This window comes from Eschrichtius robustus, chromosome 5, assembly GCF_028021215.1.
Source record: "Eschrichtius robustus isolate mEscRob2 chromosome 5, mEscRob2.pri, whole genome shotgun sequence".
Taxonomy (NCBI): domain Eukaryota; kingdom Metazoa; phylum Chordata; class Mammalia; order Artiodactyla; family Eschrichtiidae; genus Eschrichtius; species Eschrichtius robustus.
In genome coordinates this window covers 111,083,436-111,101,002 of record NC_090828.1, presented here as the reverse complement: position 1 = coordinate 111,101,002, position 17,567 = coordinate 111,083,436, and positions in this window count along the sequence as shown.

Genomic DNA, 17,567 nt, shown 5'->3' with positions numbered 1-17,567 from the left:
GAAGGAACCACGTCTTGCACACCTAGACCAAACAAACCATTGTAATCGAATTTGCTGTGATAAAGAATAAAAATTTTGTTAAAAATACAAACAAGAAGGAATGACACATACACTTAAAGGGCTTTTTCCCGGCACATTCCATTGTACTTTACAACCTAGAACACGACTTCCATTAAGGCTCTGTTGCCCTAGTGACCAGATTTGGTAAAGGAGAAATGCTGCCCCCTTGTGGCCGTTTCCCGCAAGAGCAGCTTTAAACCCACAGCTACTGGTCACTTAAAATTCACAAGGGCTCAGGGCTGTAAAGGACACCTGCCATCAAAAATTGTGCTCAGGTGGGGAATGGACAAAAGAAATTCAAAACAGGCGAATGTTTCAAGAAGATAGTATGCAGAGGTAAGTATTCCTCACTCTCTTTAAACAAAAAAACAGGAAAATGGGTAAAAGCTCAACCTCAGGAATTATTAGACTCATGCAATCTAATCAACCAAAAGGTTTCAACTCACACCTGTCGACTGACCGTCAGCAAAAAGTCTACCAACAATAAATGCTGACGGGGTTGTAGAGAACTGTGTAACCTCTAGGTGCTGGTGGGAAGGAAAGTGGTTAACAGCCAATAATGACTACCGAAAGGAACTGCGTTGAAAAGTGAAAACTGAGGTACCATTCAATCCAGCAGGCACACCACTGGGCCTCTCACCTGAGAAGACCAGGATCGAAAAGACACAGGCTGCAAAAGCTGCACTGCAGCCTTATTCAAAATAGCCAAGATGGGAAGCAACCAAAATGTCCATCAACAGGTGAATGGATAAAGAAGAAGGAGTCCATGTACACAATGGAATATTAGCCATGGAAAACAATGAAACACTGCTCTTTGAGGCACCAGAGATGAGCCTGGAGATAATCACAAAACATGAGGTAAGTCGGAAAGCAAAAGACCTATATCCTATGATATCCCTTAGAGGCGTTATCTAATCACTGACACAAATGAACATATTTCCACAGAGAAAGACACTCACAGACTTAGAAAACCAACTATGCTCATCTAAAAGGAAAGGTGGGGGGAATGGATAAATGAGATTAGTGTTACTATACATATCCAAATACATATTATATACATATTTCAAAACGACCGACCATATAGCAAGGGAGGTCTACAGAACACTCTGTAATATTTTACATGGGAAGAGGATCTGTAGAGTAGACATATATAATGTACAAATGAACCAGATTGTGTACCCCTAGGACAAACAATATTCTAGTCCTTACCCCGATTAAAAAAATTAACAAAAACAAGAAGTAATGAGACCTAAACTTATGGGGGTTTCTCCTGGCACATTCCATTCTAATTTACAACCTAGGAACACGACTTCCAGAAAGGCTCTGCTGCCCTAGTACTCAGATTTGGGAATGGAGAAATGCTGCCTCCTTGTGGCCATTTCCCACAACAGCAGCTTTCAACCCACTGCTAAAGGTCACTAAATATTCACCAACTTGCCATTCTGTAAATGACACCTGCCCTCCAAATAAATCCTGGGATCAAAAATGGAGCAAAAATTTCAAAAGAGGGCAACCTTCCAAGAAGACAATTTCAAGAGCTATGTGGTACTCACAGCTTTTCCTTTAAAGAAGAGGAAAGAAAAAGGTGTGGGAAAATGATATATTTTAGGAATTTTTAAAGACATGCAAACCCAAATTACAAAAACCTATCAGCTCACAGCAGTCAGAATGGCCATCAGCAAAAATGTTTCAAAAAATAAATGCTGAAGGGACTGTGGAGGAATGCGTACACTCGGCCCTAAGGGGGACGTGGTAAGAGCCACTAATGAAAACACAATGGAAGTGCCTTGAAAAGGTAAACACTGAGCTACCCGTCAATCAGTCATACCCACTGCTGGGCCTATCCCCTGAGAAAATGAGAATCAAAACGTCACAGGCTGGCAATCCTGCACTCCAGCCATATTGACCATAGCCAACATTTGGAAGCAATGAAAATGTCCATCAACAGAGGAACGCACCAAGAAGAACTCTTCCATGTACACAATGTAATATTGCTCCAATAATAAATATAAGGTAAATTTAAAAGACAAACATAAGTAAGGAGACATCAGCATTTGTGGGTTTCTTCAGGCACATTCCACTCTAATTTATAACCGAGGAACACCACTGGCCGGAAGGCCTGTTGCCCTAGTACCAGCATGGGGAACGTAGAAAGACCGCCACCCTCTGGCCGTTACCTGCAAACGCAGGTTTAAGCCTGTGCTAATGGTCACCGCAAAATGTCTTCAGGGAGGTAATGGCCAAAAAATTTTAAAATTATGACATACATACTTTAAGAAAACACTTTGAAGAACTAAGCGGTACTCACAGCCTGAAAAATGAAAAGGACCTGCCTTAAAGCTCAGTTTTAATGGATCATGAGACACATGCAAATTCAGCCACAAAGACGTATCAGCTCACACCAGTCAGAATAACCATCAGTAAAAAACCACAAAGAATAAATGCTGAAGGTGCTGTGGAGAAATGCAAACCCTCCACTTTAAGTGGGATGTAACCTGGAGAGAGCCACTCATGAGAGCAGAGTGGAGGTGCCGTTAAAAGGTAAACATTGAGCTACCGTACGATCCAGAGGCTTATTCCTGGACCTATAACCTAAGAAGACAGAATTGGAAAGAAAGAGGCAGGCAAATCTGCATTGCACAGTATTACCATAGCCAAGATATGGAAGTCACCAAAAAGTCCACCGACAGATGGGTGGACAAAGAAGAACTGCTACATGTACAGATGGATTATGAGCTAGCGATAAAATGAAGCAATGCCATTTGCAGCACCATAGATGACTCTAGAAGTAATCACGCAACTTGGAATACGTGAGAAAGCGAAAGACACATATCCTATCATACCACATAGAGGTGTTACCTAAAAATTGATACAAACGAAGATACTTCCACAGAGAAAGGCAATCACAGATTCAGTACAAAAACTTAAGGTTCACCAAATGGAAACGTGTGAGGATTGGGTACATTACCATATTGAGGTGAACAGAGATATACAAACACACGTGAAATATATAATCACCAAAGACCTACAGAATACCAAGAGAAGACTACTCAACATTGTGTCATAACCTACACGGGAAGAGATTCCAAAGAAGAATAGATATATGTATATGTGTGAAGGAACCACGTCTTGCACACCTAGACCAAACAAACCATTGTAATCGAATTTGCTGTGATAAAGAATAAAAATTTTGTTAAAAATACAAACAAGAAGGAATGACACATACACTTAAAGGGCTTTTTCCCGGCACATTCCATTGTACTTTACAACCTAGAACACGACTTCCATTAAGGCTCTGTTGCCCTAGTGACCAGATTTGGTAAAGGAGAAATGCTGCCCCCTTGTGGCCGTTTCCCGCAAGAGCAGCTTTAAACCCACAGCTACTGGTCACTTAAAATTCACAAGGGCTCAGGGCTGTAAAGGACACCTGCCATCAAAAATTGTGCTCAGGTGGGGAATGGACAAAAGAAATTCAAAACAGGCGAATGTTTCAAGAAGATAGTATGCAGAGGTAAGTATTCCTCACTCTCTTTAAACAAAAAAACAGGAAAATGGGTAAAAGCTCAACCTCAGGAATTATTAGACTCATGCAATCTAATCAACCAAAAGGTTTCAACTCACACCTGTCGACTGACCGTCAGCAAAAAGTCTACCAACAATAAATGCTGACGGGGTTGTAGAGAACTGTGTAACCTCTAGGTGCTGGTGGGAAGGAAAGTGGTTAACAGCCAATAATGACTACCGAAAGGAACTGCGTTGAAAAGTGAAAACTGAGGTACCATTCAATCCAGCAGGCACACCACTGGGCCTCTCACCTGAGAAGACCAGGATCGAAAAGACACAGGCTGCAAAAGCTGCACTGCAGCCTTATTCAAAATAGCCAAGATGGGAAGCAACCAAAATGTCCATCAACAGGTGAATGGATAAAGAAGAAGGAGTCCATGTACACAATGGAATATTAGCCATGGAAAACAATGAAACACTGCTCTTTGAGGCACCAGAGATGAGCCTGGAGATAATCACAAAACATGAGGTAAGTCGGAAAGCAAAAGACCTATATCCTATGATATCCCTTAGAGGCGTTATCTAATCACTGACACAAATGAACATATTTCCACAGAGAAAGACACTCACAGACTTAGAAAACCAACTATGCTCATCTAAAAGGAAAGGTGGGGGGAATGGATAAATGAGATTAGTGTTACTATACATATCCAAATACATATTATATACATATTTCAAAACGACCGACCATATAGCTAGGGAGGTCTACAGAACACTCTGTAATATTTTACATGGGAAGAGGATCTGTAGAGTAGACATATATAATGTACAAATGAACCAGATTGTGTACCCCTAGGACAAACAATATTCTAGTCCTTACCCCGATTAAAAAAAATAACAAAAACAAGAAGTAATGAGACCTAAACTTATGGGGGTTTCTCCTGGCACATTCCATTCTAATTTACAACCTAGGAACACGACTTCCAGAAAGGCTCTGCTGCCCTAGTACTCAGATTTGGGAATGGAGAAATGCTGCCTCCTTGTGGCCATTTCCCACAACAGCAGCTTTCAACCCACTGCTAAAGGTCACTAAATATTCACCAACTTGCCATTCTGTAAATGACACCTGCCCTCCAAATAAATCCTGGGATCAAAAATGGAGCAAAAATTTCAAAAGAGGGCAACCTTCCAAGAAGACAATTTCAAGAGCTATGTGGTACTCACAGCTTTTCCTTTAAAGAGGAAAGAAAAGGTGTGGGAAAATGATATATTTTAGGAATTTTTAAAGACATGCAAACCCAAATTACAAAACCCTATCAGCTCACAGCAGTCAGAATGGCCATCAGCAAAAATGTTTCAAAAAATAAATGCTGAAGGGACTGTGGAGGAATGCGTACACTCGGCCCTAAGGGGGACGTGGTAAGAGCCACTAATGAAAACACAATGGAAGTGCCTTGAAAAGGTAAACACTGAGCTACCCGTCAATCAGTCATACCCACTGCTGGGCCTATCCCCTGAGAAAATGAGAATCAAAACGTCACAGGCTGGCAATCCTGCACTCCAGCCATATTGACCATAGCCAACATTTGGAAGCAATGAAAATGTCCATCAACAGAGGAACGCACCAAGAAGAACTCTTCCATGTACACAATGTAATATTGCTCCAATAATAAATATAAGGTAAATTTAAAAGACAAACATAAGTAAGGAGACATCAGCATTTGTGGGTTTCTTCAGGCACATTCCACTCTAATTTATAACCGAGGAACACCACAGGCCGGAAGGCCTGTTGCCCTAGTACCAGCATGGGGAACGTAGAAAGACCGCCACCCTCTGGCCGTTACCTGCAAACGCAGGTTTAAGCCTGTGCTAATGGTCACCGCAAAATGTCTTCAGGGAGGTAATGGCCAAAAAATTTTAAAATTATGACATACATACTTTAAGAAAACACTTTGAAGAACTAAGCGGTACTCACAGCCTGAAAAATGAAAAGGACCTGCCTTAAAGCTCAGTTTTAATGGATCATGAGACACATGCAAATTCAGCCACAAAGACGTATCAGCTCACACCAGTCAGAATAACCATCAGTAAAAAACCACAAAGAATAAATGCTGAAGGTGCTGTGGAGAAATGCAAACCCTCCACTTTAAGTGGGATGTAACCTGGAGAGAGCCACTCATGAGAGCAGAGTGGAGGTGCCGTTAAAAGGTAAACATTGAGCTACCGTACGATCCAGAGGCTTATTCCTGGACCTATAACCTAAGAAGACAGAATTGGAAAGAAAGAGGCAGGCAAATCTGCATTGCACAGTATTACCATAGCCAAGATATGGAAGTCACCAAAAAGTCCACCGACAGATGGGTGGACAAAGAAGAACTGCTACATGTACAGATGGATTATGAGCTAGCGATAAAATGAAGCAATGCCATTTGCAGCACCATAGATGACTCTAGAAGTAATCACGCAACTTGGAATAAGTGAGAAAACGAAAGACACATATCCTATCATACCACATAGAGGTGTTACCTAAAAATTGATACAAACGAAGATACTTCCACAGAGAAAGGCAATCACAGATTCAGTACAAAAACTTAAGGTTCACCAAATGGAAACGTGTGAGGATTGGGTACATTACCATATTGAGGTGAACAGAGATATACAAACACACGTGAAATATATAATCACCAAAGACCTACAGAATACCAAGAGAAGACTACTCAACATTGTGTCATAACCTACACGGGAAGAGATTCCAAAGAAGAATAGATATATGTATATGTGTGAAGGAACCACGTCTTGCACACCTAGACCAAACAAACCATTGTAATCGAATTTGCTGTGATAAAGAATAAAAATTTTGTTAAAAATACAAACAAGAAGGAATGACACATACACTTAAAGGGCTTTTTCCCGGCACATTCCATTGTACTTTACAACCTAGAACACGACTTCCATTAAGGCTCTGTTGCCCTAGTGACCAGATTTGGTAAAGGAGAAATGCTGCCCCCTTGTGGCCGTTTCCCGCAAGAGCAACTTTAAACCCACAGCTACTGGTCACTTAAAATTCACAAGGGCTCAGGGCTGTAAAGGACACCTGCCATCAAAAATTGTGCTCAGGTGGGGAATGGACAAAAGAAATTCAAAACAGGCGAATGTTTCAAGAAGATAGTATGCAGAGGTAAGTATTCCTCACTCTCTTTAAACAAAAAAACAGGAAAATGGGTAAAAGCTCAACCTCAGGAATTATTAGACTCATGCAATCTAATCAACCAAAAGGTTTCAACTCACACCTGTCGACTGACCGTCAGCAAAAAGTCTACCAACAATAAATGCTGACGGGGTTGTAGAGAACTGTGTAACCTCTAGGTGCTGGTGGGAAGGAAAGTGGTTAACAGCCAATAATGACTACCGAAAGGAACTGCGTTGAAAAGTGAAAACTGAGGTACCATTCAATCCAGCAGGCACACCACTGGGCCTCTCACCTGAGAAGACCAGGATCGAAAAGACACAGGCTGCAAAAGCTGCACTGCAGCCTTATTCAAAATAGCCAAGATGGGAAGCAACCAAAATGTCCATCAACAGGTGAATGGATAAAGAAGAAGGAGTCCATGTACACAATGGAATATTAGCCATGGAAAACAATGAAACACTGCTCTTTGAGGCACCAGAGATGAGCCTGGAGATAATCACAAAACATGAGGTAAGTCGGAAAGCAAAAGACCTATATCCTATGATATCCCTTAGAGGCGTTATCTAATCACTGACACAAATGAACATATTTCCACAGAGAAAGACACTCACAGACTTAGAAAACCAACTATGCTCATCTAAAAGGAAAGGTGGGGGGAATGGATAAATGAGATTAGTGTTACTATACATATCCAAATACATATTATATACATATTTCAAAACGACCGACCATATAGCAAGGGAGGTCTACAGAACACTCTGTAATATTTTACATGGGAAGAGGATCTGTAGAGTAGACATATATAATGTACAAATGAACCAGATTGTGTACCCCTAGGACAAACAATATTCTAGTCCTTACCCCGATTAAAAAAATTAACAAAAACAAGAAGTAATGAGACCTAAACTTATGGGGGTTTCTCCTGGCACATTCCATTCTAATTTACAACCTAGGAACACGACTTCCAGAAAGGCTCTGCTGCCCTAGTACTCAGATTTGGGAATGGAGAAATGCTGCCTCCTTGTGGCCATTTCCCACAACAGCAGCTTTCAACCCACTGCTAAAGGTCACTAAATATTCACCAACTTGCCATTCTGTAAATGACACCTGCCCTCCAAATAAATCCTGGGATCAAAAATGGAGCAAAAATTTCAAAAGAGGGCAACCTTCCAAGAAGACAATTTCAAGAGCTATGTGGTACTCACAGCTTTTCCTTTAAAGAGGAAAGAAAAGGTGTGGGAAAATGATATATTTTAGGAATTTTTAAAGACATGCAAACCCAAATTACAAAACCCTATCAGCTCACAGCAGTCAGAATGGCCATCAGCAAAAATGTTTCAAAAAATAAATGCTGAAGGGACTGTGGAGGAATGCGTACACTCGGCCCTAAGGGGGACGTGGTAAGAGCCACTAATGAAAACACAATGGAAGTGCCTTGAAAAGGTAAACACTGAGCTACCCGTCAATCAGTCATACCCACTGCTGGGCCTATCCCCTGAGAAAATGAGAATCAAAACGTCACAGGCTGGCAATCCTGCACTCCAGCCATATTGACCATAGCCAACATTTGGAAGCAATGAAAATGTCCATCAACAGAGGAACGCACCAAGAAGAACTGTTCCATGTACACAATGTAATATTGCTCCAATAATAAATATAAGGTAAATTTAAAAGACAAACATAAGTAAGGAGACATCAGCATTTGTGGGTTTCTTCAGGCACAATTCACTCTAATTTATAACCGAGGAACACCACTGGCCGGAAGGCCTGTTGCCCTAGTACCAGCATGGGGAACGTAGAAAGACTGCCACCCTCTGGCCGTTACCTGCAAACGCAGGTTTAAGCCTGTGCTAATGGTCACCGCAAAATGTCTTCAGGGAGGTAATGGCGAAAAAATTTTAAAATTATGACATACATACTTTAAGAAAACACTTTGAAGAACTAAGCTGTACTCACAGCCTGAAAAATGAAAAGGACCTGCCTTAAAGCTCAGTTTTAATGGATCATGAGACACATGCAAATTCAGCCACAAAGACGTATCAGCTCACACCAGTCAGAATAACCATCAGTAAAAAACCACAAAGAATAAATGCTGAAGGTGCTGTGGAGAAATGCAAACCCTCCACTTTAAGTGGGATGTAACCTGGAGAGAGCCACTCATGAGAGCAGAGTGGAGGTGCCGTTAAAAGGTAAACATTGAGCTACCGTACGATCCAGAGGCTTATTCCTGGACCTATAACCTAAGAAGACAGAATTGGAAAGAAAGAGGCAGGCAAATCTGCATTGCACAGTATTACCATAGCCAAGATATGGAAGTCACCAAAAAGTCCACCGACAGATGGGTGGACAAAGAAGATCTGCTACATGTACAGATGGATTATGAGCTAGCGATAAAATGAAACAATGCCATTTGCAGCACCATAGATGACTCTAGAAGTAATCACGCAACTTGGAGTAAGTGAGAAAGCGAAAGACACATATCCTATCATACCACATAGAGGTGTTACCTAAAAATTGATACAAACGAAGATACTTCCACAGAGAAAGGCAATCACAGATTCAGTACAAAAACTTAAGGTTCACCAAATGGAAACGTGTGAGGATTGGGTACATTACCATATTGAGGTGAACAGAGATATACAAACACACGTGAAATATATAATCACCAAAGACCTACAGAATACCAAGAGAAGACTACTCAACATTGTGTCATAACCTACACGGGAAAAGATTCCAAAGAAGAATAGATATATGTATATGTGTGAAGGAACCTCGTCTTGCACACCTAGACCAAACAAACCATTGTAATCGAATTTGCTGTGATAAAGAATAAAAATTTTGTTAAAAATACAAACAAGAAGGAATGACACATACACTTAAAGGGCTTTTTCCCGGCACATTCCATTGTACTTTACAACCTAGAACACGACTTCCATTAAGGCTCTGTTGCCCTAGTGACCAGATTTGGTAAAGGAGAAATGCTGCCCCCTTGTGGCCGTTTCCCGCAAGAGCAGCTTTAAACCCACAGCTACTGGTCACTTAAAATTCACAAGGGCTCAGGGCTGTAAAGGACACCTGCCGTCAAAAATTGTGCTCAGGTGGGGAATGGACAAAAGAAATTCAAAACAGGCGAATGTTTCAAGAAGATAGTATGCAGAGGTAAGTATTCCTCACTCTCTTTAAACAAAAAAACAGGAAAATGGGTAAAAGCTCAACCTCAGGAATTATTAGACTCATGCAATCTAATCAACCAAAAGGTTTCAACTCACACCTGTCGACTGACCGTCAGCAAAAAGTCTACCAACAATAAATGCTGACGGGGTTGTAGAGAACTGTGTAACCTCTAGGTGCTGGTGGGAAGGAAAGTGGTTAACAGCCAATAATGACTACCGAAAGGAACTGCGTTGAAAAGTGAAAACTGAGGTACCATTCAATCCAGCAGGCACACCACTGGGCCTCTCACCTGAGAAGACCAGGATCGAAAAGACACAGGCTGCAAAAGCTGCACTGCAGCCTTATTCAAAATAGCCAAGATGGGAAGCAACCAAAATGTCCATCAACAGGTGAATGGATAAAGAAGAAGGAGTCCATGTACACAATGGAATATTAGCCATGGAAAACAATGAAACACTGCTCTTTGAGGCACCAGAGATGAGCCTGGAGATAATCACAAAACATGAGGTAAGTCGGAAAGCAAAAGACCTATATCCTATGATATCCCTTAGAGGCGTTATCTAATCACTGACACAAATGAACATATTTCCACAGAGAAAGACACTCACAGACTTAGAAAACCAACTATGCTCATCTAAAAGGAAAGGTGGGGGGAATGGATAAATGAGATTAGTGTTACTATACATATCCAAATACATATTATATACATATTTCAAAACGACCGACCATATAGCAAGGGAGGTCTACAGAACACTCTGTAATATTTTACATGGGAAGAGGATCTGTAGAGTAGACATATATAATGTACAAATGAACCAGATTGTGTACCCCTAGGACAAACAATATTCTAGTCCTTACCCCGATTAAAAAAATTAACAAAAACAAGAAGTAATGAGACCTAAACTTATGGGGGTTTCTCCTGGCACATTCCATTCTAATTTACAACCTAGGAACACGACTTCCAGAAAGGCTCTGCTGCCCTAGTACTCAGATTTGGGAATGGAGAAATGCTGCCTCCTTGTGGCCATTTCCCACAACAGCAGCTTTCAACCCACTGCTAAAGGTCACTAAATATTCACCAACTTGCCATTCTGTAAATGACACCTGCCCTCCAAATAAATCCTGGGATCAAAAATGGAGCAAAAATTTCAAAAGAGGGCAACCTTCCAAGAAGACAATTTCAAGAGCTATGTGGTACTCACAGCTTTTCCTTTAAAGAGGAAAGAAAAGGTGTGGGAAAATGATATATTTTAGGAATTTTTAAAGACATGCAAACCCAAATTACAAAACCCTATCAGCTCACAGCAGTCAGAATGGCCATCAGCAAAAATGTTTCAAAAAATAAATGCTGAAGGGACTGTGGAGGAATGCGTACACTCGGCCCTAAGGGGGACGTGGTAAGAGCCACTAATGAAAACACAATGGAAGTGCCTTGAAAAGGTAAACACTGAGCTACCCGTCAATCAGTCATACCCACTGCTGGGCCTATCCCCTGAGAAAATGAGAATCAAAACGTCACAGGCTGGCAATCCTGCACTCCAGCCATATTGACCATAGCCAACATTTGGAAGCAATGAAAATGTCCATCAACAGAGGAACGCACCAAGAAGAACTGTTCCATGTACACAATGTAATATTGCTCCAATAATAAATATAAGGTAAATTTAAAAGACAAACATAAGTAAGGAGACATCAGCATTTGTGGGTTTCTTCAGGCACAATTCACTCTAATTTATAACCGAGGAACACCACTGGCCGGAAGGCCTGTTGCCCTAGTACCAGCATGGGGAACGTAGAAAGACTGCCACCCTCTGGCCGTTACCTGCAAACGCAGGTTTAAGCCTGTGCTAATGGTCACCGCAAAATGTCTTCAGGGAGGTAATGGCGAAAAAATTTTAAAATTATGACATACATACTTTAAGAAAACACTTTGAAGAACTAAGCTGTACTCACAGCCTGAAAAATGAAAAGGACCTGCCTTAAAGCTCAGTTTTAATGGATCATGAGACACATGCAAATTCAGCCACAAAGACGTATCAGCTCACACCAGTCAGAATAACCATCAGTAAAAAACCACAAAGAATAAATGCTGAAGGTGCTGTGGAGAAATGCAAACCCTCCACTTTAAGTGGGATGTAACCTGGAGAGAGCCACTCATGAGAGCAGAGTGGAGGTGCCGTTAAAAGGTAAACATTGAGCTACCGTACGATCCAGAGGCTTATTCCTGGACCTATAACCTAAGAAGACAGAATTGGAAAGAAAGAGGCAGGCAAATCTGCATTGCACAGTATTACCATAGCCAAGATATGGAAGTCACCAAAAAGTCCACCGACAGATGGGTGGACAAAGAAGATCTGCTACATGTACAGATGGATTATGAGCTAGCGATAAAATGAAACAATGCCATTTGCAGCACCATAGATGACTCTAGAAGTAATCACGCAACTTGGAGTAAGTGAGAAAGCGAAAGACACATATCCTATCATACCACATAGAGGTGTTACCTAAAAATTGATACAAACGAAGATACTTCCACAGAGAAAGGCAATCACAGATTCAGTACAAAAACTTAAGGTTCACCAAATGGAAACGTGTGAGGATTGGGTACATTACCATATTGAGGTGAACAGAGATATACAAACACACGTGAAATATATAATCACCAAAGACCTACAGAATACCAAGAGAAGACTACTCAACATTGTGTCATAACCTACACGGGAAAAGATTCCAAAGAAGAATAGATATATGTATATGTGTGAAGGAACCTCGTCTTGCACACCTAGACCAAACAAACCATTGTAATCGAATTTGCTGTGATAAAGAATAAAAATTTTGTTAAAAATACAAACAAGAAGGAATGACACATACACTTAAAGGGCTTTTTCCCGGCACATTCCATTGTACTTTACAACCTAGAACACGACTTCCATTAAGGCTCTGTTGCCCTAGTGACCAGATTTGGTAAAGGAGAAATGCTGCCCCCTTGTGGCCGTTTCCCGCAAGAGCAGCTTTAAACCCACAGCTACTGGTCACTTAAAATTCACAAGGGCTCAGGGCTGTAAAGGACACCTGCCGTCAAAAATTGTGCTCAGGTGGGGAATGGACAAAAGAAATTCAAAACAGGCGAATGTTTCAAGAAGATAGTATGCAGAGGTAAGTATTCCTCACTCTCTTTAAACAAAAAAACAGGAAAATGGGTAAAAGCTCAACCTCAGGAATTATTAGACTCATGCAATCTAATCAACCAAAAGGTTCCAACTCACACCTGTCGACTGACCGTCAGCAAAAAGTCTACCAACAATAAATGCTGACGGGGTTGTAGAGAACTGTGTAACCTCTAGGTGCTGGTGGGATGGAAAGTGGTTAACAGCCAATAATGACCACCGAAAGGAACTGCGTTGAAAAGTGAAAACTGAGGTACCATTCAATCCAGCAGGCACACCACTGGGCCTCTCACCTGAGAAGACCAGGATCGAAAAGACACAGGCTGCAAATGCTGCACTGCAGCCTTATTCAAAATAGCCAAGATGCGAAGCAACCAAAATGTCCATCAACAGGTGAATGGATAAAGAAGAAGGAGTCCATGTACACAATGGAATATTAGCCATGGAAAACAATGAAACACTGCTCTTTGAGGCACCAGAGATGAGCCTGGAGATAATCACAAAACATGAGGTAAGTCGGAAAGCAAAAGACCTATATCCTATGATATCCCTTAGAGGCGTTATCTAATCACTGACACAAATGAACATATTTCCACAGAGAAAGACACTCACAGACTTAGAAAACCAACTATGCTCATCTAAAAGGAAAGGTGGGGGGAATGGATAAATGAGATTAGTGTTACTATACATATCCAAATACATATTATATACATATTTCAAAACGACCGACCATATAGCAAGGGAGGTCTACAGAACACTCTGTAATATTTTACATGGGAAGAGGATCTGTAGAGTAGACATATATAATGTACAAATGAACCAGATTGTGTACCCCTAGGACAAACAATATTCTAGTCCTTACCCCGATTAAAAAAATTAACAAAAACAAGAAGTAATGAGACCTAAACTTATGGGGGTTTCTCCTGGCACATTCCATTCTAATTTACAACCTAGGAACACGACTTCCAGAAAGGCTCTGCTGCCCTAGTACTCAGATTTGGGAATGGAGAAATGCTGCCTCCTTGTGGCCATTTCCCACAACAGCAGCTTTCAACCCACTGCTAAAGGTCACTAAATATTCACCAACTTGCCATTCTGTAAATGACACCTGCCCTCCAAATAAATCCTGGGATCAAAAATGGAGCAAAAATTTCAAAAGAGGGCAACCTTCCAAGAAGACAATTTCAAGAGCTATGTGGTACTCACAGCTTTTCCTTTAAAGAGGAAAGAAAAGGTGTGGGAAAATGATATATTTTAGGAATTTTTAAAGACATGCAAACCCAAATTACAAAACCCTATCAGCTCACAGCAGTCAGAATGGCCATCAGCAAAAATGTTTCAAAAAATAAATGCTGAAGGGACTGTGGAGGAATGCGTACACTCGGCCCTAAGGGGGACGTGGTAAGAGCCACTAATGAAAACACAATGGAAGTGCCTTGAAAAGGTAAACACTGAGCTACCCGTCAATCAGTCATACCCACTGCTGGGCCTATCCCCTGAGAAAATGAGAATCAAAACGTCACAGGCTGGCAATCCTGCACTCCAGCCATATTGACCATAGCCAACATTTGGAAGCAATGAAAATGTCCATCAACAGAGGAACGCACCAAGAAGAACTGTTCCATGTACACAATGTAATATTGCTCCAATAATAAATATAAGGTAAATTTAAAAGACAAACATAAGTAAGGAGACATCAGCATTTGTGGGTTTCTTCAGGCACAATTCACTCTAATTTATAACCGAGGAACACCACTGGCCGGAAGGCCTGTTGCCCTAGTACCAGCATGGGGAACGTAGAAAGACTGCCACCCTCTGGCCGTTACCTGCAAACGCAGGTTTAAGCCTGTGCTAATGGTCACCGCAAAATGTCTTCAGGGAGGTAATGGCGAAAAAATTTTAAAATTATGACATACATACTTTAAGAAAACACTTTGAAGAACTAAGCTGTACTCACAGCCTGAAAAATGAAAAGGACCTGCCTTAAAGCTCAGTTTTAATGGATCATGAGACACATGCAAATTCAGCCACAAAGACGTATCAGCTCACACCAGTCAGAATAACCATCAGTAAAAAACCACAAAGAATAAATGCTGAAGGTGCTGTGGAGAAATGCAAACCCTCCACTTTAAGTGGGATGTAACCTGGAGAGAGCCACTCATGAGAGCAGAGTGGAGGTGCCGTTAAAAGGTAAACATTGAGCTACCGTACGATCCAGAGGCTTATTCCTGGACCTATAACCTAAGAAGACAGAATTGGAAAGAAAGAGGCAGGCAAATCTGCATTGCACAGTATTACCATAGCCAAGATATGGAAGTCACCAAAAAGTCCACCGACAGATGGGTGGACAAAGAAGATCTGCTACATGTACAGATGGATTATGAGCTAGCGATAAAATGAAACAATGCCATTTGCAGCACCATAGATGACTCTAGAAGTAATCACGCAACTTGGAGTAAGTGAGAAAGCGAAAGACACATATCCTATCATACCACATAGAGGTGTTACCTAAAAATTGATACAAACGAAGATACTTCCACAGAGAAAGGCAATCACAGATTCAGTACAAAAACTTAAGGTTCACCAAATGGAAACGTGTGAGGATTGGGTACATTACCATATTGAGGTGAACAGAGATATACAAACACACGTGAAATATATAATCACCAAAGACCTACAGAATACCAAGAGAAGACTACTCAACATTGTGTCATAACCTACACGGGAAAAGATTCCAAAGAAGAATAGATATATGTATATGTGTGAAGGAACCTCGTCTTGCACACCTAGACCAAACAAACCATTGTAATCGAATTTGCTGTGATAAAGAATAAAAATTTTGTTAAAAATACAAACAAGAAGGAATGACACATACACTTAAAGGGCTTTTTCCCGGCACATTCCATTGTAATTTACAACCTAGAACACGACTTCCATTAAGGCTCTGTTGCCCTAGTGACCAGATTTGGTAAAGGAGAAATGCTGCCCCCTTGTGGCCGTTTCCCGCAAGAGCAGCTTTAAACCCACAGCTACTGGTCACTTAAAATTCACAAGGGCTCAGGGCTGTAAAGGACACCTGCCGTCAAAAATTGTGCTCAGGTGGGGAATGGACAAAAGAAATTCAAAACAGGCGAATGTTTCAAGAAGATAGTATGCAGAGGTAAGTATTCCTCACTCTCTTTAAACAAAAAAACAGGAAAATGGGTAAAAGCTCAACCTCAGGAATTATTGGACTCATGCAATCTAATCAACCAAAAGGTTCCAACTCACACCTGTCGACTGACCGTCAGCAAAAAGTCTACCAACAATAAATGCTGACGGGGTTGTAGAGAAATGTGTAACCTCTAGGTGCTGGTGGGATGGAAAGTGGTTAACAGCCAATAATGACCACCGAAAGGAACTGCGTTGAAAAGTGAAAACTGAGGTACCATTCAATCCAGCAGGCACACCACTGGGCCTCTCACCTGAGAAGACCAGGATCGAAAAGACACAGGCTGCAAATGCTGCACTGCAGCCTTATTCAAAATAGCCAAGATGGGAAGCAACCAAAATGTCCATCAACAGGTGAATGGATAAAGAAGAAGGAGTCCATGTACACAATGGAATATTAGCCATGGAAAACAATGAAACACTGCTCTTTGAGGCACCAGAGATGAGCCTGGAGATAATCACAAAACATGAGGTAAGTCGGAAAGCAAAAGACCTATATCCTATGATATCCCTTAGAGGCGTTATCTAATCACTGACACAAATGAACATATTTCCACAGAGAAAGACACTCACAGACTTAGAAAACCAACTATGCTCATCTAAAAGGAAAGGTGGGGGGAATGGATAAATGAGATTAGTGTTACTATACATATCCAAATACATATTATATACATATTTCAAAACGACCGACCATATAGCAAGGGAGGTCTACAGAACACTCTGTAATATTTTACATGGGAAGAGGATCTGTAGAGTAGACATATATAATGTACAAATGAACCAGATTGTGTACCCCTAGGACAAACAATATTCTAGTCCTTACCCCGATTAAAAAAATTAACAAAAACAAGAAGTAATGAGACCTAAACTTATGGGGGTTTCTCCTGGCACATTCCATTCTAATTTACAACCTAGGAACACGACTTCCAGAAAGGCTCTGCTGCCCTAGTACTCAGATTTGGGAATGGAGAAATGCTGCCTCCTTGTGGCCATTTCCCACAACAGCAGCTTTCAACCCACTGCTAAAGGTCACTAAATATTCACCAACTTGCCATTCTGTAAATGACACCTGCCCTCCAAATAAATCCTGGGATCAAAAATGGAGCAAAAATTTCAAAAGAGGGCAACCTTCCAAGAAGACAATTTCAAGAGCTATGTGGTACTCACAGCTTTTCCTTTAAAGAAGAGGAAAGAAAAAGGTGTGGGAAAATGATATATTTTAGGAATTTTTAAAGACATGCAAACCCAAATTACAAAAACCT